This window comes from Colius striatus, chromosome 7 (genome assembly GCF_028858725.1).
Source record: "Colius striatus isolate bColStr4 chromosome 7, bColStr4.1.hap1, whole genome shotgun sequence".
NCBI classification, from domain to species: Eukaryota; Metazoa; Chordata; class Aves; order Coliiformes; family Coliidae; genus Colius; species Colius striatus.
The window spans coordinates 23,484,798-23,509,186 of record NC_084765.1 but is presented as its reverse complement, the minus strand read 5'-3'; the positions used below and the strand labels follow the sequence as shown (position 1 = coordinate 23,509,186).

At 39.6% G+C, this 24,389-nt stretch overlaps 1 protein-coding gene across 3 annotated transcripts in view; it reads left to right on the top strand.

Moving 5' to 3' along the window:
• The first annotated feature begins 1,214 nt into the window (after window positions 1-1,214).
• Window positions 1,215-24,389, top strand: part of RAB27A (RAB27A, member RAS oncogene family) — a 31,261-nt gene continuing 8,086 nt past the window's right edge. Inside the window, exons 1-2 of one of the 3 annotated variants that reach the window (XM_062000241.1) lie at window positions 1,215-1,403; window positions 11,965-12,082. The gene's annotated coding sequence lies outside the window, so the exon portion shown is untranslated. Of the gene's footprint in view, window positions 1,404-11,788; window positions 11,852-11,964; window positions 12,083-24,389 lie in introns of those variants that run through there. The other 2 variants (XM_062000243.1, XM_062000244.1) reach the window with 2 other exon arrangements.

The following is a 24,389-nucleotide window of genomic DNA, read 5'->3' as shown; positions in this document are numbered from 1 at the left end:
TGGGCTCTACATCTACCGGCCCATCTTCCAGCCCCTCGGGCCCTCACAGCCCCCCGGGGGCACAGCGGAGCCGCCGGAGGACGCGGCGCCGGAGAATAGGCCGTGAGGGGGTGGTGTGAGCCGCGCTGCTGCCCGGGCCCCGTTCCCGGTTGCCGCCTCGCAGCCCGGACCGCCGCGCCTCCCGCCAGCGGGAATGGCGCCCGACCCTTTCGCCGTGTCGGCGTGTTCGTCGCTCACCGGGGAACGTCCCTCCTGTGCCCTGCGCCAGCCGTGGCGGTCCCGAGCAGCTTCCCCCGCAGCGCAGCCCTGCTCTGAAGCAATCCTGCAGCTGGAGATGTAACCGTACGCGTGTGTTTGGTACCAGACTGTAGGGAGGGGAATGTGGAAATCAGTGTATACATCTGAATGTCGAAGGTGCACCTTCATGTCTTAACCACCAGGGAACTGGAGAAAGAAAATTGCTGTTGTATAGTTACACTTCATGGGTTTTTGGATTGCCTCCGATCTGTGATAAATTCCACTTTTAAACATTTGTCATGGTTTCAGTTCTTATTCTTCAGCTCTGTTGGGAATGCCATTGTACATTGATGCCTGGGAAGGGAACTGCACCCAACTTTGCTGTCCTTGCTGTACATTCATACCTATATATAGACAAGCACACACGTACCACACGTGCACAGGCACATCCTTCACTCCCCACAGAATGAGGCTAGAGTGACTACCTCATAGATAAGTTTGCCTGGAAGTCAGGTTGTGCTTGGAGAAGTGCTTCTGTGTATAGCTGAGTAGGACAGCGTTGATCTTGCAGGAAGTGTGGTTCCGTCTGATAAAGAGCACAGAGTCTGAGACTCAAGGAAACTAGATCAGTACTTCAAGACTTTAGTAGATCTAAAAACGATCTTAAAGGCCTTTTCCAACAGAAACGATTCTATGGTTCTTGCAAGGAAAGCTAGCCAGCAGGCGGCAGAAAAACTCACTAAATCCCCAGTGGTGCACATTAACGTGGCACCACGTGTCTTCTCTTCAAAACCTGTTTTGCCTGTCGTGAAATTTTATTAAATAGCGCGTTATCTTTTAGAGAAGACTGAAGAGCCTGACAAGTGTGCTTAGAAATGGTCTTCTGAATGGGAGCACTGGGAGGAGCAGGTAGCAGTGTCTAGGCATCACGTCCCTGATCCGCCTTCCCGGAGCAGCGGACCGAGACTGGGGACGGGGGAGGCCGAGCCACGCCGGGGCGGTGCTGCCTGCCCGGCCCTGCCCGCGGCGGGGAGGTGCTGGGCCCGCCCCTACCTCGGGCCTTACGGGAAGTGATATTGCCTTGACGGAAAAGGCGCGCTCGGAGCCCAAAAAAGGGCAGGTGAGGAGGGACGAGGAGCTGCGGGAGTCCCGGCGGCAGCGAGCAGGTAGGATGTCGGCGAGCGGGGCTGAGAGCTTCTCGCGGGAGGCGCAGGGGAGCTTCGAGGAAACGTCTCCCCTGCCAGAGGAGTTCATAAATGATGGCAGGACCGGTGGTTTGGGGGGGAACCCGAAATACTGGGAGGATTTCCCGGTGCCGCGCAGCCTGGGAGCGGCGGGGAGCGCCCGGGACGCGGCGGCAGTTCAGAGGCGGCCCGGCCGCGCAGCAGCCGGCGGGACTGGCAGCCTCCCGCAGCCAGCGGCGGGGGGTTTCACAGGGGGCCGCGTTCCCGCGGTTACAGGCAGCGGCCTTAGGGCTGCCCGCGCATGTGCCGAGTTTTGCATCTGCTGTCGTGGGCACGGCGACACGAGTCATCCCGGCCCGCACCTGTGGCAGCGGCAGGACCTGCAAGTTTCCCTCAGCGGAAGAGAAGGGGACTGCATGTCCCATTTAAAACAATAAGAAAAGCACCTTTAGAGTGGTAAATCGTTGAGGGGGCAATATGTGTGTTTTAGCTGTTTAGCCAGAAGTTAAATTTTGTATTCGAGCATCAGCAGACCTGTTGTTTTTTTCTGAACGCTGCGTGTTTGTCTGACGGTCAGCTTGATGGTTCAGGAGGTCTCTGCTGCCCGATTTGCAATGCTTGGGCTAAATTAATACTTTGATCTAAAGCAATCAAAGTCCAGCAGAAAAACGTCTCGTTTTTTTCTAGCTCTGTAAGTAACTGGATTATATTAATATAACAGTGGTATATTTTTATGGTGCTCACAAAATATAAAGGATATGCCTAGAATTGTTACAAGCGCTCAACTTGAATTTTTATTTCTCCTTAGAGGTGCATTAAATGTATTTTGAGCTTTCTGATTATATGACTCCTCAAACATATTCCCTGATGATTAGTGTTTCTGTGGTTTTCATCAAGATAACAGAAACATGTTTGGAGCTAGGAGTTGTGCTAAGTGTTCTTGGCAAGGTGATGTTTTTCCACACTTACCGTTTTTATTGAAACCCTACAAAATGGTTCTTGGTTTCCGTGCATAAAACACATCAGCGGCACTAATCAACACCTAAAATCTATTCTACCTGCCTTTTCTTGGAAATTTATTCTTAGGTAGACTTGTCTTCTCAGCCCTTGTTTCTCTTTGTAGAATTACACTACTTTTGTGATTGTTCCAAGTATTTTCCAGATGGGGAAGGACATATAATACAATATGTGTTTCATGTGTTGATACATAATTGTAGGAATGGTATTTGTGATGCTAAATGGGTAGTTAAAAAGATGGAAAAAAAGAACTGCATTTTCTTGTGTTTCTAGTTCAGGGTTCTAATTTGACATCTATTTTCTCCCTTGCATAAAGGAGTTCTGGATGGGAGGAATGTGCTACAACTTACCCTGGTTTATCTTTACTGTTAATAAAACTTCTCATCTGCAACCAGATATCTAAAACCAGACTACATGTTTGCTTTCTTCACTACTGTTAAACATGGGAATGCACTATCACTTGATTACACATTTCCTTTTCTTTCAAAGAGAAGATTGGTGAGATAAAGATTTTTAAAGTAGTTTTTGGCATTTACAGAAACAAGTATGGTGAGCAGTAATTCTTATGTATCTTCTTTGGATTCTTGGTTGTTCTTGTCTAATGTGCTGGTGTAATGACCACTGATGAGTGTGTTAGTTTTCAGCATAACCCTGGTCTTGCAGATCAACACCATTACAAGAGCAGTCTGTCACAGTCAACAGGGGCTAGTAAGAATTTAATTTAGAAACAGACAAAATTGTCACTAGAGATGAAATGTAGGGAATGATGACTCTTTTCCCCCTGTTAACGTCTTTGCAAATAATTATAACAAGGTACACTTAAAATATATTAAACTTACGATTTAAATAGTTATCAAATACTCTCTTTGTCTTGTACACCACTGCACATGTAATCTGGTCCTACAGACAATTGACTTTGTTCTTCAGTAAGTTCCAAGGGTCCCAACCAATCTTCTTCTAGGAGTAGCATCTGGTTATGAGATTTCTTTCTTCATCTCTTTATTGGTCATCTTAGTCTGAAAACTTCATCTCCATTAGGAAGCAGGAATAACTTGAACCACATTAAATCAACTGAGATCATATCCTTTTATCTCCAGCAGAGGTGAAACTATAGTGAATGAGAAGTGCTTGCCCCTAATTTCTTTGCTGGAACATCATTATATTGTTTTGCTTTCATACATAGTACAAGAGAATTTACTTCTGGTTATTCTAACAAGTAGTCTCAACATCAGTGATTTATTTTCCAATATAATAACCTTTGAAGATTAAGTTATGGCATATAGATTAAATTATGACATATAACTAGCATAATTATTTTCTTGTGATGTTGCTGTGACTTCAAGGGGTTGAAATACTATTATCTGTGTATGACAGTTTTGCATATTATCAGGTGTTGGAATCCTTTTCATGTACTAGCCACCAGTTTGGAGCTGACCTGACAAGTTCTTCAGTATTTTAAACTATTGCAGGGGGAAAAAAGGCAAATGTCCTTGCTTTTATAGCTTTGAAGATGCTATCAAAGTGTAAACCAATGCAGTGTATTTTACTGAATTTGCAAACTCATTTCTCACAGCTGTTCCTTTTCTCTGTGTCTGATACAATTACTGACGTTCTTGACAGTAAGATGGGTAAGACTAACCATGTTAGATAAAGGCACTTCTGGAAGACAGTGTGGAGACTGATGGAAGGGTAGGAAAGGGGCAGGAAGCAGCAATGAAGACTGAAGCCTAGTAGGAGTACAGCTTTTCTAGAAATGTGTGGTTTGCAGTGAAAAAAAGGAGTTGGTAGATGTGACCACTGCTTTAAATGAGAAGTTAAGTATAGTATTTCAAATAGTATTTTGAAAATCACTGTACATTTCTGCAGTGTTTCTTTGTGTAAAAGACTTATGTGAATAAGGGACTATAAGGAGTAGACATATGTTAGAAAAGTTTTATATGCAAGTAAAACATGGAATATGCATAAGGATAACTGCTACACAAATTAAGTAACTGATTCTGGGTTAATTTTGGAGGTTGATTTCAATTTTGCAGCTGGCCGTTTTACTACTTGTGCGTACAGCTATCAGTTGAAAAGGATGAAGGAATAAATAGCACAATAGGTATTACACAAGATTCATTTTTTTAACTTTTGGGTGAGGTGAGCTCCATGGGTAGAAGTAATGCCTTTTATCAGATCAACTTAGGTTGTTGGAAAGGGCAGATGAGCTTTCATGTATGTAAGCCTCTTTCAGTTTTGAATTGGAAACAGCAGAATACAAAACAAAATTGAAAATATAGTATTTCTGTTAAGCATATTAACTCACGAGGCAGCATATGTCATCAGAAGCTGATAAAAGTTCTCTTGCAGAAGTACTGCTCATTTAAAGTTCCATTTAAATAGAGGGAAAAACTGTTTACTGTGACAGGGCACTGGCACAGGCTGCCCAGGGAGGGTGTGGAGTCTCCTCTGGAGATTTTTCAAAACCCTCCCGGACACATTCCTGTGCAACCTGATCTAGGTGGACCTGCTTGAGCAGGGAGGTTGGACTAGATGATCTCTAAAGGTCCATTCCAACCCCTACCATTCTGTGATTCCGTGATTCTCCCATATCTAATTAAATGCTTCAGAATGGCAGTGCTGTCACAGTAGTTGCTATATGGCCATGAAAGTCAACAGCATGTGGTGTCCAAAGGTATCCAGGTTTCACTCAGAGGGCTGATTTAATTATTTTCATAGCTGTTGGATATTTAATTTGGTTCAGTGAAGGAGCTTAAAAGTTTCCTTTATGCAATGGGAAAGGAAGAAAGCAATTATTGCCAATAACATCCTTGGGGAACAGGAATGTTTGGACTAGACTGATGGCTTCTGTTAGTGATGACTAATAAATCATGTGTGTTGGGTAGGAGGAAAAGAAAAACTGATTTTTATGACAAAAATTGCAAGAGTGTGTCTTTGCCAGTCTTGCAAGTATGTTTCATATTAGTAGTTGCTGAGGGAAATTACATTCCTCCTGTAAATCCCTACTAGTAATTGTATAACTGACATGGAATGTAATGCCTTTTGAAAACTTCAGGCTGTCACTCAAAGCTAGCAGTTGTGGGACTTGTTTGTGCTGTTCTGAAACTGATGCAAAGTTTGCGTGACAGTTGAATTGCTGTTATAGCTATTACCATTAGGTGGTGCTTTCCAAGTCTGCTTTGAAGACTAGGTAATATTCAGAATGTGGATTATAAAAAAACTAGGATAGAGTCTTTTTGTAGTGTTTTGTTTTGGTTTTGTTGTAAATTGAAAATGTAAATCATAATTCCCCTCCCCCATTTATTTGATTCCATGCCAGACTTTATGCATGACTGAATAAGACCTCAAAGAGAGGTATCAGGTTAGATTCTATCCCAGTTGGTATCATCCATTTTCAACAGAATATTCCTTATCCAGCACTTAAAGATCCTATGCACGTAACAGCACATGCTCCACTGACTTTCTCCTCTAACAGTGATTCAACTCAACAGGTCTTTTCTGCTGTACTTTCTACTGTCTGGCTGTACTTAATTTTTCCATATTCTTTCTTGCATTAGAGTGGCGTCAGGATAGACATCTCTGTACAGAGATGGTGTTATCCAAGTTTGAAGACAGTACTGTCTGATTGTATTTCTTCTAAATTTGATAGCAAAGCTCTCATAATTTGGAGTTATTAAAATAGTAGGGTTTTTTAAAATGTTCTTTAGCTGTGAAGTAGAGGAGGTGATTATAAATCTTTATTTACCAGTTTTCTAGAATTGTCAGTATGAATATAGCACCCAGTGCACTGGACAGTCAGTGCCTGAGATCCTGCTATGTGTTGGTAGACGCTGACATAGGCTTTGGAAGACCTTTGAAAAGAACGTGCTGCAGTAGAATCATACCTTCTACTAGATTTAAACAAAACACAAAACCAACCCCAAATGTGAACTGCTAATACAGTGAAACTCAGCTAGTTTTTGTTCCATTGACTTTTTCCGTTTAATAATAAATGTGCTTAAATATAATTTGCTTTTAAATAGAAAATGTCTTCAAATTGAAAGTAAACATCAAATTGAATGATTGTCACAGTATGTGCTGCAGCTAGTCTGGAACAATGCATGCACAACTTGGGCAGCTACTGGGTGACCCTTACAGAACTGTAAAACTAACTGCCAGCTTGCAGTGGAGCTGTGTATGTGACTCTTTCCTTTATCCGTCTGCCAATTTTTTACACGTTATTGTAAGAACTTCATGTCTTTGTGGCTTCTTTCTCTTGGTAAGGGAGTGTTAAAACTGATCAAAAACATTCAAATGTTGTGAGAGGAGGCAGAAATGTCAGAAATTCATGTCTCTGGTCCTCTCTTTAGTAAGCTTTTATCCCTTAGGAAACTAAGCTAAGAGGCATGTCCTCATTTCAGCTTTATTTTTTTGCGTTGCAAATCTGGAGCATTGCTCCAAGAAGTCTTTACATTGTCTTCTCCAGTGTGGTGTGTTGAGCCTTAGGAGATTTTTCTTCGGCTTAGCACCCTGAGGAATCATGAGGAATGGGAGCAGTAACATTTTTCATACTTGGAAGTCATCCAAGGAGTGGAATAGAGACAATGGAACTGAAATACCTGCTTTGTTAATATACTCCAGAATCACTACCTTTGCAAGCGCCCTTGTTGCTCTTGTACACTCTGAAGGAAGTTAATATAACTAACTTGACTGATTGAACTTAGGGAGTCACTGAATGAATGTGAAAATAAAGGAGCTCTAATGTTAGTGCAGTCTACAGTTTAGGAAATGGTAGAGGAGAAAAATAGGCATCGTAGATGTTTAGTTAGGTTTCATATGCTTCATTGCATGGAAGATCCAACAATAGTATAGGACAAAAGGAATGCCTTGCTGTAGCTTAGAAGAGGCATTCTTCTGTACCTGTCAAGTATTGCAAATAACTAGCCTTTTGGTTTGTTCTCCTGAAAGCAAGTTTAAAGTACAAAAGACACTGCTGTCAGCTTATGAGGAGAATGAATGACCACTTGCCCTATTAAGTAGATTTACAAAAGATGTGAATGGTGTCTTCTCATGCTGGAAAGAAAACTCAGCTGTGTCCAAATTGGAACTCTGCTGAGGTCAGTTTTAAAAAGCAGTGTCTTTTACTTGACGTACTGGATCAAGCAGTGCAAAGAACAAGCGAGTATCAATTAAGTGTAAACATGAATAAAAATATGAAAGCAACTTTCAAAACTGTATTAATAGTATAGTACTGTAAAACTTTAAAATCCTTCCAAAGGAATCTGTAGTGCACATGTTCATTACATTGGTGTTGGTACAACAGCTTCCTGTAAAGCTGCTATGTTTTAATTTAAAAAATACACTTAGTCATCAACCCTTTTAGTATGTAGATAAAGATCACTGATCTAAAATGAGATTTGTAACTCTGTGTGATGTTTCGTGAAAAAAAAAATCATGCTTTTAATTTGTTGGTTATTTTAGAGTAAACTTTGTTTTTTATTCTTGAAGAGACACTGGTAACTCTCAGGAGTTAGTCATCTAGGGCCTGTCTTGGAGAGGACTATTTTTAAGAAGCACATTACTAGAAACTGCCTAGATTGGCGTGTAGTTGAAAGAACAAAACATGAAAGTTTTACTTTAATCCATAGCATTACTAAATATTTATCAGATGTGTCTGTTGGGTAGTAGGAAAGCCTGCCTGACCTACTTTCATTTTAATCACTGAAGCGGTTTTTCATGATTTGATGCCGGCAAAGCTCAGCTATTGCATTTCTGGTGTGAAAGCTAAGCTGCTGAGTGGGGGCTGTCTTTTCTTTCTCTTTGGGTTCTTTTTTTTGTTTGGGTTTTTTTCCCCCTTGGAAGGATATCAGTGAGAGGAAAGCAGAAAAAAATCAATAAAAAGGATTTGGTCTCCTCCTTTCAGGTCTTTTTAGTTCTGTCTTGAGGTATTGGCATGTCACTGCTTCTATGGACTGCTGGGACAGTAAGTAGCAAGCTCATTCACATGACAGTTGGTCAATTTTCCTTTGCAGTACATCCCATCAACCCTCTAGTTTCTTTCAGAGTGTCTTTGTGAGAAGCTGACTTTCTTACTTTCTTCCAAAGAAACAACTAAAATTCTATTTTACAGCTGTAGAAACCTGCCTGTATCAATTAATATCAATCAGATTTTTCCTGTTTACTTTTTTCCCGCATCTCTTCATTTTGTAGGGTATTTCACTATGAAATAATTGCTGTATAGCTTTGACTCCTGAAGTTTGCCACCATATATATGAATCAGTTTATAGGCAGTCTGTCCAGTGTCTGTTTTTCCAGCTCTTGCATTTTTTTAAAGTTTCTTCTTTGCCAGTAGACATTTTGTGGCACAGATAGTATTTGTGGACGCTAACAAATACCATTACCTTGGCTGCCTGACGGTTAGTTTTTATTCCATAGACTTGCAGGTCATATGTTGAATGCACATGTGAAAACTACAGCTGTTGGTAAGGGCATGGTGAGTCTTTAGTGTGTGTTAGAAAAAGCCATTAGCTGGTCTGAGTGCTAAAAAGGACACCTCCAACAGAATTCAGTAATTGGGTAGTGGGGAGAGTTGACACTTGTGTTAGGCACATATTTCAGCTTTGAAAACAAAGAGTTGTTCTGTAATATTATCTGAAATGGACTGTTGATAGATCCTCTTCTTCCCTAATTTTGTCTCCAGTGGTATATGTTGTAATTCCTGCAAGAACTGTGGTCAGACAGGTAACAGTCCAGCATATTCCTTTAAGGCAAACACCTGCTGCAATACAGTTTGGACACTTGCAGCTCTTCAAGAACATGGAATGTATGAAGGCAAATATCCTGTTGCTTGTGATGAAGAATGCTCCACCCTGTCTGCTGTGTTTGGCTCTCCACAAATTTCCTCCTAAATTCCTTGGTCTGTATAGCATGGATCATTTTTACAAGAAGACCATAATTTCTGTACAGGTCATTTTGTTCATTCAACCTCTTCATAAAACTTATTCATAAACATGGTGGGAATATTCAATACATAAATAAGTGGCCATTCCTCTGTAGAGCTGTAGCTTCAAAACTATATTTCACAGTTTCCGGGCTTGAGTTGTGTAATTTTGATTCCTTACATAAACTTAGTAAAAGTCTGTGCTCTTATACCCCTCCCTAAGATTTGGTTAGGAGTGAGAGAAAGGCTTACCTTGGGCTGGCTGCAGTGATTCCTGTTCCAGTTGCTGCCTCACGATTTGTATGTGCTTGCTGCCACCTCAGTGAGGTTGGCTTAGATGTTTCTGCAGCATTTGCTAAGAGGCTGCAAATGTGGTTGTTAGAAAACAGAGACTTTAAGTAACTGAACATTGACGACTTCCTCCCAGTTTGTGAACTGAGGCCCTGTATTTTGATACTGACTCTGTAATTTGAAATCAACATAACTTTGCCCTCAGAAAACAAGCTTTATTTCAGCAGTACCTTCCTAGCAAAGTCTTGGTGTTTTGGATAAAATCCCATTCCTGGAAGGAGGAAAGGCAAATTAGTTGGTATTCCTCACACAAAGTTGGTAAGAGGAAAATTAAGCAGCTTCATTTTGTCCTGAAATAAAAAGCTGTAGTCAGGGAATTGTTTATGAGTTGTTTTCCTCTTAGAGATGGCAAAAATCCTATAGCATGTGAGAGTTTGGAATCTCTTTACATTGGTGGGTTAGATTTTCAGACAGACAGTTTGTGCTCTGTGTGTAGCCACCCCTCAGGGCTGTTTGCAACACGGCAGAAGAGTTGCTGCTTTGTCTGTCAACACTTAGTATCCTGTTCCTCCTTCTGTGCTCTGGAGCAAGTTACCAGAAATTCTTGCGTGCTTGTGTTCTGAATATTTCTTTACTGTAGGTAAATGTGCTGGTATTGATCAGAAAACCAGTTAAACAGTAAAAATGTTTTGCTGAAAATAGATGAACCTGCTTCTGCAGGGGGGTTGGACTAGATGATCTCTAAAGGTCCCTTCCAACCCCTACCATTCTATGATTCTATTGTGAGAGCAAAAAAGAGAGTCTGTATTCTTCTGAAACTGCAGTGAAATTTATAGAAGATTGGAATGAGTCAAGAATGAGTAGAGTTTTAAAAATCGTAACCTGCAACAAAATGTCAAAGAAATGGATTTTGAGTTAAATCTGGAAAAATGCTAAGGCAGAGCATGAAAAAGTGTTGCATCTCAGCTGTTGGCCAGCTCTGTATAGCAGAATTTAGATCTTCACTGGGAAAAGGACAGTAAAGATTGCCTTGATATACAGGAAAGGAGGTGAGATAACTGGGCACTGAAACAGATGAATTAAGAAGCTTGTGGAGTTGTCTTCATTACTGGTATACAAATGCACTAAGGACATGTTAAATGTGGTAGCAGATTGTCTTCGGCACTTCTTAATAAGTGATAAGACTTAAATTATGAGACTGGAGAGTGGTCTTAAACCTTAATTTCCCTTTGTACTTCTCTGCTCTTGAAATACTGTGAGGAAAGAAACTGAGACAAGAAAGGGTTGTGCAAGGCAACCTATCTTCTGTAAAATCTCACATCTGCTAAATCTTACCTGGTGTAGCAAAACTTGGTACTCCATTTACATGAAGTGCAAAACTGGCTTTGCCCATACCTTTTGTCCCTCCACTGTAATGTCCATGGCATTTGTGAGAGTTGAGGCCTTGTGGTGACTGCAGGCAGAACACAGGGACGTGAATCCAGCGAGTGCCTGGGTGCAGACACTGGTGTCAGTGCAGTGAGACACGAGTCGTGCCTGTGTTAACAGACTCTGATGAATAGCCTGGTTGTTGAGGAAGAATTGGCTTACATGTTAAATCAGTAACTTTATTTCCTTGAACTAACTGAAATGTTTATCTGCATGTGTCTCAGAACTGGGTGGATAGGGGAGGACAGGCTTGCCGACTGAGCTGCAATGGTTCAGAAAGTTTTTGGCAACGTTTTAACTCTGGTCTTTTGCTGGAGCTTGTTGCCTTCAGAAGTGGTTCAGCAGAAGGGTCTGGACATGGATGCCCACAAAACCCTGTAGTATTGCTGCCACTGCCCTTCCACATCCCTCTAGCTCCTTAGGTGGGCTGTGTCAATTTTGTTATTGGTAACTTTTTGTGCCATCTATAAAGGCATAAAATAAAACAAGGCTCAAAACTGAAATTCTCCATTAGATTTTGAGAGCTTTTTGTGCTCACTATGTTTTGTTATAGCAGACTAGTGTGTTTGTATTTTAATTTATTCTTTGTGTAATGAAACATACTGCAACTTCCCCTAAGACAAGAAGGAGGAGGGTCAGCAGTTTACGCAAAGGCTTAACGTTAGATACCTGGTTTAGGGAGATCTAGTTAGCTTCATTGCTTAGTTTCAAAGGGAGGAAAAGGGATCGCTTGATAGCCTGCAAGACCACATGACAGGCAGCTGAATGTAATTAGGTGGGTAGAGTGGTTGTGTGGGGCTGGCAGCTTTGCAAGTCAGTGTAGATTTTAGAGCTATTATTCTGAAGGACACTGTTTTCATTTTCTTTCTCTGCTGATACTACTTGTAGATGAGAAATGGCTCTTTTTGCATGACTATGGTATTCGAGACATCTGAACTGTGTCAGGAAGCTCATCACTGAAGTACCCCTGGAAAAATACAGACCCATTTGCAGCTCTTAAGCATAGGTATGTAAACACTTTCTCGTTTTTGTTTATGCTAGTGATGTTTATTACATTGTTTGCTTTGACCTAACAGTTGTGTGCCAACTGTTCCTCTGTTAAGAGCTTTGAAACAATGTTGCTGTACTTTTGACAAACTGCCTGAAATATTTTGGTTTTTGAGAGACAGTTCAGCATTGCAGCATCCTTATGTTCTTAAGGGAAGAGTAAACTTAAAACTGGGAAGCATACCAACTCATTTAAAACATAGGCTTTGGGTTTAAATGACAAAACTGCATCTCTTTAGTATGTCTTGGGTCATTGCTTTTCACAAAAAAATCGATCTTATTTAAAAACCAATCTAGGTAACTTTATCAGTTAAGATTAAAATAAATGACTGCAGTGACTAGTGTCTGAATTCTGTAACTGTAAGATGCCCTTTCTGGTCCCAAGACCTCAGCCTACTTTCTGTGTTAAGTTAAGCTTGTTCTACAGTTAAAAGGTGAAATTAGACCTCTGATAGTAATGTGTACTGAGCAAATAACATCTCATAATACAGAACAAAGTAGCTCAGTGTTTTTAAATGCTGCACTGTTTGAAGTTTTTTTCCTTCTATTTATTCCTGTTCTCATTAATATATAAAGCTAAAATATACTTAATAAAACAATCCTTTAGAGTAGGTGTTTTAGTAAGCTGGCTTGTGCACCAACACGTCTGTTCTCATGTACACTAAATATACTGAGGATAAAAGGAATTAAAGTGGTGTGTGGCACAGTGTGCTATTTTTAACTAGCAAAAGAGACTGGACTGCAAGGAACCATGAGAGCTCTCTAGTTTGCATTCCCCATGCAGCAACGGTTTCAACCTTGGCGTTAATTACCGTAAAGGCAATAGGGGTGTGGAATGTTATTACTGTGTTTTGTATCTCCTCCAGAAGAAACTCAAAATGTATGGGCCCATCTGAGTAGATCATTTCTTGCCACTCCAAGTAACTGGGCATCCTTTCTAGCCCATGTGTTTTCTGGTGTTTTTCTAATCACAGACCAAAACTCCAAATTGTATAGATTGTAAATAACCAAACAGGAGTTGTTCTGAGAACAAACAGCAGTGTTTTCCTCCACTTCTGTGGGAAAGTCACAAGGCTTTCCTGGGGCTTTAATTGTTGTCTAGGATAAAGTATGTTAAGATTGTTTTTCTAGTCCTGATCATCACCCCTTGACTTGCATTTACGAGAAAGAAGTGATAGCTTCATAAATGTAGTCAAATAACTATGTTTTCTTGCTGTTTCCATATAGACAACCTGTGTCTGAAAAAGCTTATGTAAAATAACGGGAGGAAGGATTTCTGTAATCATTGGTGCTTACTTTGTGAGGTTTTTTTCTGTGCTGTGCTGAATGGGATGGTTGTCATAGTTGTTTCATTGGAATTTAGTGTGAAATGATGCTTCTCAGTGTATATGCTTTACATGTGTATATTGAATGTGTGTTACAGAAACAAGTTCTAGCACATTTTAGAGAAGTGATTTCTAATAGCCTAAATTATTTTAGGAATAAATTTTGATAATATTTGGGTTCTGTTGTATAGAGCAAAACAATATTCCAGTGTGTGGTGCTGCCTCCCATTGCCCCACCGTACTCCCAATGGGTTTGGGTATATTTGCTTTTTTCCTTTATATCTTTCATTTATAATACTATCTTAAACAAAACACCCCAAGTAATTAAGCCTGTTAAAGACAAACTAGGAATACAATTAAGATGGAATTCTTTCAACATGTATCTAAGACTGACATCAAAGAGAAATGTTATTTTTTTTTCCTTAAAAAATAGAAAAAATAAGACCAACAAAAATCCTGAAACTACAAAATTTAAAGAATTAACTAAAAGCAGTTAATGGAAAAAGTCTTGGAATGTATCGTACTGGAATGAGGGAAATAAGCCCTAGTCAAGCAGTAATAGAAGTAACTTTTTAAGAAGAGTTAAGAGTAATTTTTCTTTGGTCTAAAATGTTTCACTTTATAACTAGGAAATTATATTGCTCCTGCTTGTGAATTTTGTTTAAACCCCGTGTTCTAGGGATAAGGTTCAAGTTTACAATAAGTTTACAAAAACTCAGTTTTGATGCATTATCGTGCAGTTGTTCGTATAAACAGAAGCAGAATTGGGATTTCGGTGAGGAAGGAGTTCTCAGAGTGAGCGATTGGTATATGTTGGCTTAGCTTCCCTAGAGACACTGCAGCTGTACTGATTACTACTAACTAACACTTTTGTTCCTCATATACCAAATTTGTTTTTACTGGAATCTCATTACTGGATTTCATTTCCTCTTGTAGGAAATAAAATGTACCAAATTAAGATCAAATCAAACACTGCAAGCCAAAGTCAGTCTTTTAATAGAAGATGAAACAGCAGTGCCTACGTTAATGAGTCTTTTCAAACAGAAGCTCTTGATGGGTACTACCATTGCTGACTCCCAGTTTCTTGTGACTTGTGCACAGAAGCACATAGCTGAATAGATTCTTTCATATCTACTTACCATTTATATCCCATTTTTCATTTCAGAAGTTTGATGCCTTTCTCAGTCATAATGTAGAGTGTTAAAAATTGCTGATAGTTCTGTGAAGCTGGCTTGTCAATTTGTGTGAAATTTTTGGATTCTTCATAAATATCCAAAATTTTATACTTAGTGTTAAGACAGCAAGCACTATCTAAATCTACTGTGGTAGGAAAACTACACATGTGTTTCCTGGAAGTAGTTTTCTGCAAGGACCTTGCAGTGCTTGGATCAACTAGGGCAGTCTTAACTGGCAATTTATTTTCTTAGAATAACTGTATATTTTTTTTGGAACTTGAGTCTAGAGGTGGTTGTTCTTTAAGATCACTGCTACTAAGCCATTTATTAGCTATAGCAGAACATTTGGAATAATAATTTTAAATGAAGATTTCTGTGGTGGATAGGTAGGAAATTGCCCATTATTGTAGGTCACTTAAAGTGAAACTTGAAAATATTGTATGTCTGCATGAAATGTTCAAAAGAATTCTGGAGGAAGGCATCTACTGCATGACAAGCTGGCAACAGCTGACAAGTTTTAGCCTTGGGTGTGACTTTACAGCCATCTTGAGGCTTTCCCTCAATCCATGAATAAATAAAATTAATAGTATGGGTGAAATGTGGCCTAAGACTTGGGATTCTTCCTATTTTCCTTGCAGGACTCATGCATACCTCCCTGGCAAGAGTGAGTGTAAGAAATTAAAGTTTGCTGTGCCATTTGTCTTCACTGTATATTGAGATTTAACTATAATCCATGCTGTAACATGGGATTCTGATCAGAGCAGTAAGATAAACAGTGTTGGCAACTCAGGTTGAAAAACAGCAAGTTTTTTGAATGGAAGCTTTGTGTTGGGCAGTTCAGCTCATTTATTTGGTGCTTCTTTTGAATTATGCCTTCCCTGAGGCTCTAGAAAAGAAGCTGTGCTAGGACACAAATCGAAGCAAATATTTTGCCAAAGCACTGTCTAATTATTTTTGCAGACTGCAGAGCCTCAATAGAAAGCCTGGACAGTGTTAGCACATGCTATGGTTCTGGAGCTGTCGAAGTGGAAGATTTCATGTCTTGTTGAAAGTATGGGGTTATTTTTCAATTCTTGTGGAAGAAAAGTCCTAAATGAAAATCTAGCGTAGTTTTAGCTTTGCTGTCTTGGAAGAGTTTGAGTGATACTTTTGAGCCACAGGTGTGCCTCAAAAAGACTGTTTTGCTGTCACAGATAAAGATATCTGCTTTGCTCTTGCACGTTATTAACTTCCTGAAGAGAACAGGTTATGGCCTATTGAATACTGCTTGTCTTTATTTCAGGCAGAAAAGGTATTTTGTTATGTAATGGACAAGTTAAATTATGCCCAGAGTATTCTCAGCAAGGTATGTCTAACCTTTTTGCAGCATTTATGAAACATGGAATCATCATATATGCTTGCTTAATTCCAGACATGTTTACTAAAAATTCCTGCCTAGTACTGGCTGAAAATATCTCTTTCAGACTGTAGCTATTGGAGACTGAAATCAAAAGCTTAGTTTCTTTCTGAGACCTCTGAAGAGCTGGTTATTTGTGACTGATCCATCTCTCAGTTTCTTTGAAGGTATGCTAGCCTACAGTGTTGTTTCCACATTGCAGTGGTTACCAGCCTGATTTGGAGTAGGCCTAGGAGCTGGGTACCTGCAAAGATGCTTTTGTCAAGATTTTGTGATTTTTAGAAGTTGGGGAGAAGTGAATGCTAGCTGTGAGCTGCAGTTTATCAGTCTGGATATGTCCTTCCCTTTCTGTCCATTTGTACCACTTCCCTGCTTAGCATTTCTGATTTTTCCCATGTATTTCAAGTCCAATCACACAGAACTTGAGATTAAGGAGTGGAAGGAATAACCTTTTCTAGTCACTGGACAAGATTTTTTTCAGCTGATGGTTTCACTTATCTTCCCCAGATAATTATAAATTTATTTTGCTCTTATTCCTAGGTCCATTTAAAAAACCCTTCTGATTCAACATTTCCACAATAACTTCTTATCATTCTTAATGTCATATCTAAAATTCATAGATAATAGAGATCTTCCAATTCATTAGAAATGGATATTGATTTGTTGTTTTGTCAATAACTTTGATAACTAGTACATTTTATGAGGAACAGGCTGTTTCCACTAGTGATCTGACATACTAGTTCTGCTCCAAAAAGCCATGATGCCTTCTGGTTAGCTGTTTTCATTTGGCAGGTGTAGATAGACTTAACTTCTGATGGACTTCAAAAATCTTTGGATATTTCAATGTCATCTAAGTAAGGAGAAAACTTTTGACTTCCTGAGAATGAATGCCAGAGCAAAATGTAGGAAATGCTATGTATTTTATCCCCATTATTCATTGTGGAACTAAAGTAACTTGCACCAAGGACGGATCATAGTGTTATAGAAAACCAATAATTCTAAATGGTAGCAGCTGCAAAAAAGCTAACTTGCATTGTATCTTCCAGCCAAAACCAAGAGTTAGCAAGGAACAGGGTTTACATCCTATGAAAAATAAGTGGATATTTCTCAATCCAAAGGATGAAAAGGTGGATTAAATTCTTCACTGAAGTTCCTTCCTGCCTCAGTGCTTTGTACATTTGCCCACATCACGTTAGATGAGTGATGCAGTTTTATAGCTCCATTTGTATCATATTTGTATGGGTTCAACATCAGGTTGTCTGTTGTCTGTCCTTCTCTAGAGACTTTTAATTGACCTAATAATGATAATTTATTTTTGCAAGATTATTTCCCTCTAATGGGAGCTTGTATCTTGTGTCCTTCATAAGTTTGGCATGCGACCTTTTGGAGAACCATTATCTGTATTCCAGGTATCTGTGGTACAAAACAAAGTGGAAGGCAGCTGAGAACTTACATGTCCTGGAGGAGAAAAATGATTTTTAAAGAAACTGCAAATATTTTCCTCTGTCTATTTACAGTATGTGCTTTAACAGGCTAAAACAAAGACAGTGTAATGCGTATTGCAGACTCCTGAATCATAGGCAGAGCATAAAATACAGTACTTTCTTTAGCATGAGTACATGCATGTTTTTCCCCTGAGATGTCGCTTCATTCATATTCTGACTGCACATAGGAAATTAGTTTTTTCAGATTTTAGGTATTTTTACCTTTTGTTATTCCTCTTATTCTGTTTTTCCATGTGTCTCCTTAACCCATGTGTAATTCTTAGTACTTCTTTGTCTTTCAATGGCTGTTTCTGAGGTCAGAAATAGCAGTGTTCTCTTTTTTTCTTACTCTTTTTGGAGTTGGAAGTGTTGCTGTATGAGTGGGTGAGCAAATTTCTGGATATTTCCCCCCTGCAAATATGAACAGCTTTGTGGATGAAATCCTGATGACTGAAAGGGTTGGAAACTGTAAATCTAAGACTGTCATTTGTAATTCCTTGATATTGTCAAGAGCAGGTACAATGTAGTAATGTGTTACAAATGTTAAAGTTAGGCTGTGGGTAAGCTATGACAGAATTGTCACATCAAGAGAGGAAGCTGGGCATTGCCCTGAATTTCCTGTTTAGTAGTTAGTGGAAAAGTGTGACGTGTTAAACTTGTAAGGCATAGTGACTTAGGCATAGTGGCTTAATGTATTTATTAGACAAACAGTAGAATGGTTGAGAAAGGAATAAGTAGTATTGAGTGGTTTTCTGAAAAGAATAACTAATTGTTTGCTTTATTTTTCTTAATCTACTCTGAAGTTTATTCACGTGGTACAGTTGTTTGTTTCATTGTGACAACTTGAAAGCGACTTCTGGTGAGACTGCAAAGAGGCAAAAGCTCTCATTCCCGGGAGGCAGACAGGTCCTCTGAGAGAGTTCAGCTGCTTTCATCAGATACCATTGCAAATCTTTACAGCATTTTCTTACTGTGAAGACTAAAAACTTTAGAAACTGATGAGAGAATGGAGACAGTACTATGCTTTTTTGCAGAGAAGCTGAAACTGCATAGAAATCTTTCTGTATGGGTGATGTTGAAGTATCACCTACAACATTCCAGAGGTTATTTGCCATTTATTTCCAATTATATGCTGCCTTTCATTCTTTATGTAACTGAGTCATCCTTTGAAATTCAGCCTCCATTTAGTCTGTTTGGATATGCTGAAATGCAGATGTAGTTGCAAAACTAACCGTTGTTTCCTTTCCTGGCTTCTTCATTCCCAGTTTCCTCTGGTTTGCTGGAAACTAAATCCAGAATCTACTGTTTCCTTGCCAGTCTGTTATGCAAGGTTCTTGCCACATCTGCAGACCCGTTGCTTCACTTACCCTTTTGATGCCCCCTTTCTGGGTAGGATGATGGTGTTAAACCTGATATCTCCCATTATAACTTGTTCTCAGACTGCTTTGTGAGCCTGTCAGTTCTTCTTAAGCTGCAAAATTCTGCAGTTCTATCAATGCTGACAGCTGAAAAAGTGTCCTTCAGCTGAGACAGAAGTTACCTCAGCATCCGGAAGCTTAAAATGTCTTGGATCCTTCCAAGAAAGAGACAATCCTTAGACCTAAGTCTTACAAATCCTTAGAATTTCTCTATAGTTGAAACTAAAAAAGTCAGAATGGTAAAATGTCAAGTAAAGCAATCAAAGTAAATGCTCAGAGCAACTGAATCTCTTCCTATTATTTGTGGGAGGAATTAGTGTTTTCCTTCTTGTTATTTATGTTACAGAAAGTTTCCAGAAGTCACATAAAGTGTCATTTTGGCCAAAACTCAAGCAAGCCAGGTCACGTATTTTCCTAAGGAAAAAAATAGTGCATGTCAGGAATATTTCAGGAAAGGGCTTGTTTGTTTACTCTCTTCCTGGGGCATTGCAGATACTTGAGTTTATAAGAGATTGTTGTTATAATTTGTTACACTTGTAGGTATTCATCAACTTTTAGCTGAAGGCGCTTCTAATAGAGTGTTGACTAAGCAGGAACATTGTTAAACTCTGTTGGTTGTTTCAACAGAGCTGGCAAGTGCCCGATGGTGACCAGTTCTGCAGGCGTTAATGTGCTACCGAAGGCTTAGAGGGGGGTGAGGCCATTGGCTACGCTTCACCCACGCCAGGCAAGAATGTGGTTATTGCTCAGCTGTTGTGTGATGGGAGTGCTGGTATGACAGGATTAGTGAACTTAATTTTTTGAAGGTCCAGATCACTTTTTGAATACTTACGCTGAAACAGATTAGGCAACGTATACACCAGTTACTGAAATTGTTTTAAGTGTGTGTAGTGCCTGGATGAGAGGCGCTTTTTTTTAGTATAAATTTATTTGTACTTGTGGAATTATCAAAGTTGTACAGATGCATTATTACTATATACTTGTGTTTAAACTCTGTCTGTCGAGAGACCTGAGGTATCTTCCTTTTTCATCTATGTGGGAGTTGGACTTCTCTTCCCCGATGCCTGTGTCAACTCTTTAATCATGCAGCCTCAACTATTTTTTAAGAATAATGCTGTATTTGGGGAAACCTTCATTTGCACATAGTTTTTGAACTCTAAATTGCATTTACTTTTTGGTGATATATTTACTAGATGACTTAATGATATATGAATACAGTGGAACCTTCTTCAGCAGACTCCAGCTTTTCTGCCTATTGCACACTGCTCTTGATAGATTGTGATAGATGCCAAGGGATGTAACCCCTTCACTGCACTCCCTCCATCCATTGAGGGTTGGATCTCCATTGCAGGGGGAATACGCAGACTTTAGTGCAGTTTGGCTCATACCTGTAGGATGCAGCTGAGCAAAAGTCCTGCTATTCCAATGGGATCTGATTTTCCTGAGCAAAGAAGGTAAGGCCAAGATGCAACTCACCTGTGTTGTCTGTACGATCTACCTGAAAGCAGAGTGACACTTGCGGAAGGCAGACATACCTAAAAGTTAACTGTAACCCTTATATGTCTGCTATAACGCTTATTGTTCCAGTTTTTGCCAAAGAATATTTTTTCTCTTTAGAAATGTGTGGTAAAGAGAGCTTTCACCATGGCACTTGTGGGACAGCACAGTGTCCTCAAGTCTGTACAAGACAGAAAGAAAACATTTTGAACTAGACACTGTTGTATCCTTCTCACACCCAGAAGGGAAGGTTGTAAAACTATGAAATAAACTGAATAGCTGTGATCCATATTGTCCATCATTAATACAGTTTTTTCATGACGACACTTGCCAGGAACAATGTAATTGCTAAATCACCCACACATCTTAATACAAATACTTAGATCTGTTCCTAGGTAGGCCATGCACAAATATCTTCTGAAATGTTGTTTGCCTCTAGGAATAAAGGGGACATGTCATTGCTTCCCAGCCATGGTGTCAGGCAGCACCCTCCTTAGCTCCAGAGCCATGAGGCACACCTCTTTATCTCTGAGCATCCATCAACATGAATGCAAACAGGTGACACGTAAGCCTCTTGGCTGTGTGCTGAAGAGGTGGTGCTAGAAAAATACTCTATTTGAAGTACTATCTGCAGTGTGCCCTAACTATTCCTTTAGCAGAGTTTGGGGTAAGTGGTATACTTTACTTTAAATTGATGTGCTTGAGGACTGTCTGATTACGAGCATGTTCAGATCCCCTGCATTTACACTGTGTGTGTGTGTGTACACATTTTTATTTGCAGCTTGATGCTTTTTTTTTTTTTTTGGACTATGTTTTAATCTCTTTCTGCCCTTTTCCTTGTCCCTCTTCCCCTCCGTCAGCTCTGTAGCAGCACAGTAGTTGCATGTTCTGTGCAAGGCCAGTTCAGAAAGCATATTCCCAGTCCCCGTGCCGCAGAGGTGAAATCCTGAATGCCAAGCCAATTTCCTTAATTTATAGTGGGGCAAAGCTGACATAGTCTTGAATATTTTATCATTGGAGGCAAAAATACCAGCCTGTTATCACTGATGTCTGCTAATGTCAAAGTACCTTGGACTAGGAAATCCACTGAACGAGAGCAGTACTTGCTTTGCAGAGCATCACTTCTTGGCAAGCCATGATCCAGAAGTGTGTCTATGTTGAAACTCCAGAGCAGCAGCTGTACAGGCACAGCTTAAATGACAATAGTGGGGGTCCTGTGAGCAATGGAAGAGGCCAGGGGCGTTCCCAGCACTTGCTCATAGCACTTCTCCATCTGCATGCTAGGCCATGTGCAAAGCCAGAGCTAAAGAGGATTTAAGGAGGAGTTTACAAAGGCAAAACCCCGGAGGCCTAAAACTGTGTCAATCATTTTTTTTTGGTGGGGTTTTCTTTCAGGATTGTTACTTTAGAAGCAAGATTTGGGAATGAACACTCTAAAGTGAATTCAGAGTTTTTTTTTTTCTTTTGGTGACCTGATAAGTTCTAGTTATTGTATTATCAGTTTTCTCAGATTCTTCCTTTTCTACCTTCCACTCTCCTGATGTATGAGGTATAGAAATATGCAAGGAAAGATTGGAAGGTGTGAAGCTATAAAGCTGTAATAGTTTTGAAAAAACAAAATTGTAACGAAAATGGGTATGGGTTTTTTAGTAACAGACTTTCAAAAACCCCACAGCAGTTTTTGCTCTGAATGTACCTGTGAATATGTTCTTAGTTATGTGGAACTAGATGTTTCTGGGTACTAGGACTGCAGGTCTCGGATGTAGAGGGTGGAGATCACTTTTTAAATATTTGTACAGGGAGGAGGACAAGGCTTGAAACTGCTATGAAAATAGCTCTTTGCATATCTCCAAGGATAGGTTAACTGCGCAAGGGTTTCACAAGAACCACTCCCTGGAGACAGATGAATAATAGATTGACATTATGGGGTGCAGTGAAAGGTATGTGCATTTCAAAAACATAGGGAGAAAATTTCCTTCTCAAGCAAATCTTTTAGAAGGCATTTTTATGCATTTCCTGTGAAGGGCCCCATGTCGTCTGTCAATCATTTGCAAACTATATTTGTTATCAGCCATGTGGAGAATTGAGGATTAAGTGGTCCACATTATGTAGTATGTTTGTCCAAACACTCTACAAATCAGATACAACACTAGGAACAACTCTTTACTTCCCCAAAGCCTAACCTTGGCCTTTCTAACTAGAGCTTTCACTCAGCTCTGTTCAGTGGAAGGATGCAGCTGAACCTTAATAGTTTCTCACAGCTCCAAGTAAGAGCTGTAGCACCCTTTCTTCCTCTGCAAGGTCTCTCACAGGCTGCATGATGAATTAGGTTTTTTTGCAATGTAAATTAGCAGTGATTAGGTGACAGTGTCCTTTGTATCTGTTTTTGAAAGGATGTTCTATATAGCTATAGCTAGCTAACAATACTGAGGGAAAGACTTCTGTACAGGTGAGATAGCATGGGAAAACATATGAAGCTAGCTTGTCTTTGTATAATATACTCTGTCCCTAAGGTTTGCATTTAAGGCTTTTTAAGCAACAATTAATTTAGGAGTATTGAAGCTGAAAGAACATGTACTTGAGTAGACGGAGCGCTTACATGGCCCTTGGTCCTTGGAGAACACTTGAGGGCAAAAGAAACACTATATGTGAGATGGAATTCTAAATCAAGTCCAGTCTTCAATAAAAACTTCCTTGTTTACCTTGTAAAATTATTTTTTGCTTTCTTCTGGTGCATTTCAATGAAAGACTGTAGAGCTACATAGCAGGTGATCTGATTTTACTTTTTTTCCTTCCCTAATAGCAGGGAGGGTTTAAAAAATGAAACAAAAACTCCCCAAACCCTTGAGCTGGTATATTTGAGTGTGTCTAATGGATCAGGACTTTTCATTCCTTCTAAAAATATTCATATGTCAGTGTGTGGCTGGTTTTTCAAACTGAATATGCTGCTCCTTCAGATCTGTGTGACAGATGTAGACCTGTTGTTACGGTATATTTATGTGAAAAATCTCACTGATAACTATTGCTGCAGGGGGTTTTGTTTGAATATTTTACTGTACTGCCAAACTTTGTATTAAAGCACAACAGCGGAAAATGAATTGGCTGACTGGTGTGGTAGGCAGTGGTAGGCAAACTCTTGACACCTAAAACCTCTTTCTTGCAAAAGAAATGCAAAATATGCTTTGGTTGCTGAAAGGGAGACTTCAAAACTGGAAATGGCAAAAAAGTGTCAGATGCTTCCCACTGATCCTTGAGTTGGAGAATACCTGGGTGTAAATGTGTTGTCTGTGTTTGATCAGTCCAGTCATGGCTAAATCAACTAATCATAGTTCTGTCTTGTTAACTGAGAACAGTGGTGATGTGAAGCTTTATAGACAGTTTTGGTTTTGGCTTAGTGTTGGTGATTAACACCCACATACTTTGGAGATACAGTTTGTTCCAAACCTCAAGCTGTGAATTCCTATTCAAGAAATGAATTGGTGTTTTGCCATTGATGCAAACTACTGTAGTGTTTGACTCAATACGAGTAATTTTCTTTAGTTCAGGCTACAAATAGTTCCAAAAATACTTATTTGCAGTTGAAGCAGCAGATCTTGTGGTTTGTTTATTTTAAATTTTATTTCATCATCTATCTCTTTGTATTTTGGTATCTCCTTCATAAGAGGCAATTGAATGACAGTTTTATGTTGCTTTTAGAAAGCTTATTTTAGGCTTATCTTTTCATGTTCCTGTCTTTAAACATTAATGTAAGGTAGCTCTCTACTGTTTGTTTTGGGGGAAGAGAGGCAAAGTAGCTACTCAATAGGAAAGTACTAGTGCATTTTTATAACTGTGATATACATGAAATTTCCCAGTGATTTTTGTTACACATTCTTGCTGCTACTGCAGTTTGATCAGACTAAGTCTAATACGGTTACTTTTTCAAAGGCACAAAAAGAATAGAGAGAAATTTCTTGAAATGTAGGAGCCAC